We start from the raw sequence: 4,368 nt of genomic DNA, 5'->3' as shown, positions 1-4,368 counted from the left end.
ACAAAATGCGCGCTGGTTACCTGAGCGCCTAGTCAAACCTTTTAACCCCCCTCTCCCAGGGAACTCCCCTGAGGAAAAGATGTAATTGTGCTCTTTTTTAGGATAAAAAAGATACCGCCGATGCATCACGTTGCTACTCACCACGTCGCTCCTTTGCCTCTGCCTCCCTGAAGTGATTCTCACCGCATTTCTGCGCCAACCTCAGCCTTATACAATCTATAATTTTATCTGGGTCATTATTAACCAAGCGGGAGATATTGTTAGTTCCTCCTCCTCTCAGGGCATTAATCCCCAGTGGCTCGATTTACAGGTTGACCTCTGTGCCCTGGCCCTGGGAGGCCCCTCTTCTTGGGGCGTGGAAGACATTTTTTTCTCTCGCTCGGTTGGTGGTCCCAGTCCCGGCTGCTGTAATGACCTGGAGCGCATCATGCTCCACAAAACCTTACACCAAGATGGGATTGCTTGGGCCGGAGGGCTCTATGTTTTCCCGGGACCCTCTCATCGCTGTGGTGGGGCCCAAGATTTTTACTGTGCCTCTTGGGGGTGTGAGACCACTGGCGACACGTACTGGAAGCCATCCTCTTCTTGGGACCCTTAAAGACCTTTGCAATGTAGCTCGTTCAGTCACCAATGGCTGGTGCAACCCCCTGACCATTCGCTTCACTGAGCCCGGTAAACGTGCCATTTGGACGGGTCGTGGATTTGAATGGGGCCTCCGTGTTTATAAATCAGAGTACGATTTTGAACTTACGTTAAGGTTACACCTCCTGAAAGAAGGTACCCAGTAAGGGCGCTGCAGTGGTTGGGCCTAATCATATTTTCCATCATCCTGTTCCCGTTCCTGCTCCTGACCCGCCCCCCCCCCCGCCTAAACCCGCCACCCCCATGCCTCCCTCCCCTCCCACCCCCTCCCTTCCGACCTACCCTCCCCGTGGGCCCCCCCCCCAGTTCGGCTGATGTCATTCCCCAGTTGACAAATGCCTCCATATGGGCCTTAAAAAAAAAAAAAAAAAAAAAAATGAATGACTCCTCCTTGTCATTTCCTGAATGTTGGATGTGTTTCTCCCCCTCCCCGCCCTTTTACGAGGGTATTGCTCTTCTTTCCACCTTGCTCTTTACTAATGTTACCCCACCCTCACCGGCTTAGCTCCCGACAATCGCATTACCCTCCAGCCTGTTTCCGGCATAGGTACTTGCCTCCTGGGTCCCCATATGCTCCCTCCCCCAACCTCTTCCCCTCAGCGACGTTCGCGCCCAGACTGTCATTCCCGACCTCTCCCTCCCCTACATTCTCGCGCCAAATAACACCCATTTTGCTTGTTCCTCTGGTTTAACCTCGATCGTCTATGCCCCTACCTTCCTTTCCTCCAAAGACTGGTGTGTCCTTGTTATTCTTCTTCCCCGTTTTACTATTCATGACCCCGACTCATTTTTAAATTTTCTGAAAGGGGGAATTTCCCCAACCCTAACCTTGCCTCCCCCTGGCTTACTACCCTTCTCCTCACCCTGCTCGGGCCCCTCGTTGGTGTTCTCCTTCTATTATCCTTTGGCCCATGGACTTTAAACCGTCTTACAGGGTTTGTTAAAAGTCAGGTTGAAGCTGCCACCAAGAATATCCAGGTTCACTACCGCAGCCTGGAGACTGAGGACTCAAATGAGACTTCTATTTCCATCCAGGAGATTTCACCTACGCCTCAGTCGGTTAACTACGGGCGGCCTTTGCAGTTCCTATGGGCGGCCTTTGCAGTTCCCGAGGATGCAGAATGCTGGATGGTGAGCCTGGTTGTGCCCTCGGTGCCTTTGGTAAACCTGTGCAAGCCCTCCCCTATATCTTTTGGCCTGAGCCCACCTTGACCTGACCCGCGATAGTGCCTGGTAAGTCAGAGACGGAGCGATCGAATAAGTCTCGGTTATCAGACGTCGGTCGGTCCTTGGTGGGAGGACAGACCATAGGCGTGGTAAGATTGAGCATCGATCCTCTAGCAGGCTCAGGCCATCGCGAGGCCCCCTCTCCTTGGGAATTTGGCCGGTCCAGAATAACTGTTGTCCTGAAACATTGGACATTAGTGATTCTTAAATATACCGCCATCCTATAACAATGACTGGTGACCTCCTAAAGGTCATTCGCTGGGCTGTAAGGTCTCCCTCAGGCCAAAGTAAACAAAAGGGGTGAAGATGCCAGGGACCAAAAGGCCTGAGGCCGACTCCCACCCATTCAGTATTTGCAGCAAACATCCTGCTGGGCCACTCATTAGGTATGCAAGGCATCCGGCTTAGTCCTGAGAAGACAGCGATCTGATCCTAAGATATTCACAGAGACATCCTGCTTTGTCTCACCTGGAAGACCCCTCCCCTTGCAAATGTTCCCGGGGCTCAACCCAGAAGATTTTGTACTTTTCCACTACTCCCTTGCGTACCCCGCCCGCCCTAAAGCAGGTTTTAAAAAGCCTGCCCTTACCTTTAATAAACGAGCTCTTGACAAGCAATTGTTCGCTTGAGCTACTGTCTCTCTCCCGCCCATGTCTTTATGTACAGGTTGCGACCCCCCTCGATCCCCCAATAACTGACCAGCTGGACTGGTTGGTGGACTAATTATCGTTACATGGATTAATTTCAAAGAGAAATGAGAGTGTGCCTTGTTTCAGGGATGTCTAACTTCTGTCCCCTTTGATGGTGGTATGGGTTTCACATTCCAGAATCATAGAATCTGTCACAAAAGGGGTCAGTCCTCTGTGATAAAACAGTAAAGAGCTGACTACTTTGAGATGATCTCTGCCTTTTAAGCATTTCCGGACATATTTCATAAATGGAGGGGTGCATAGAAATGCTACAAGAATCTGTCATAGGCCTTTGGCTGGGATCCCTTGCCAGAGTAGCCATGTTGCTACTCTGTATAAATACACAGAACTTGTAGGATTCCTTGATGATATTAAATTTCCAAGATGTGATCCCTAATCACAATGTAGAATGATATTTCAAATACATAAAAAATATTAGTAGGAGCTCAAATATACATATATTTATTTGTCACTTTTTTCTGTAAGAACGGTTGTTTGTGATACAAATATTCAGGAAAATTTCTTCAGCGAACATGTGTGGCTATGGCATTTTATAAAGCCATCACTGATCACACATGTCTACTAATCAAGGCATTGGTTGTTTTGAAACATGACACAGGAGCTGTTGACTGGTTTTCTTTAAAAGATGAAGATTAAGGTGCCTACAGCGAATGGAGAACATCAAACTCCAAATTTTATACTTTTCTGAGTAATCTCTCTTCTAAGGTAACCATGTTGTATTTATGATAGGTGGATAATCTAGGGAACAAGAGAGAAAAAAAAGAGATTAACTTCCAAGGGATAAAGTGGAAAGACAAGTCAGGATATTATAATTTTCCCTCATTAAAAAAAATCAAATACTTAAACATTAACTCTCTGGTTATTTGAAGAAAAATCTATGCGCACCAACCAAAATCTTCCTCCAAATTCCCTAAATAAATCATTATCTCTGGCACAAGCCAGATTATGTCTCCTCTAGTCTTCCTAGGCAAGGTTTCATTCCAACGAGTCAATCTTACTGTCCTGTTCATGCACTCTGTGACTGTGTAGGAGAATTCTGAGTCAATGCTCTTAGTGTGGTCAAGGTGACTAATGGCTTTAATGAACACACGGACTGGTAAATTCCCTGGGAGGTTTTATTTCTATGACCTATTTTTGTTATTAGGATTACTATTATTATTGTTTCTTGTGCTGAAGTAAGTCTTGGACCCAGTAGAAGGAAATCTTTGCTTGTTTACTTTGATCCTACTAAGAACTCACAAAAAGCCCAGGTCCCAGCTGGGGAAATGCATGTGAGGACAAACACACTGATAATCTGGTTGGCATCATGGCTTGGCATCATGTTTGTTTTCAGTATACCACACAGAGTACTGAGGGTTCTTGAAATAAATTTCTTTCTGGTCTCAAATAGGATTAAAAGCAACTGAACATGAATTTGTCCTTATCATGGAAAACATGGATATTGCCAGAAACTCTGCTTCTAGTTTTATAATGTTTATGATGAATAACCTAGACTTTTCTAGACCTAAGCAGGGCATAAATTAGTTACAGTAACATTTGAGAGGACCCCTTGCTGCACACATCTGCATATGTCATGAATGCTTGCGTTCATTGGCTGTAAGTAGCAGAACCCAATTGTTATAGCTTAAGCAAAGAACAAGCTACTTATAATGATTAGATGATCCATACAGCACAAGGGCAGAGAGGCACCCTTGCCTCAGGATCATCTATAACCAGAAGTTCAAGTGTTATTAGGAAGCTCCCTCTGTTCTCTCACATTCCCTCTCTCTCTCTCTCTCTCTCTCTCTCT

Source organism: Acomys minous, assembly GCF_964271855.1.
Source record: "Acomys minous genome assembly, chromosome: 11".
Classification (NCBI taxonomy): Eukaryota; Metazoa; Chordata; class Mammalia; order Rodentia; family Muridae; genus Acomys; species Acomys minous.
Note: the sequence above shows the minus strand (reverse complement) of the source record.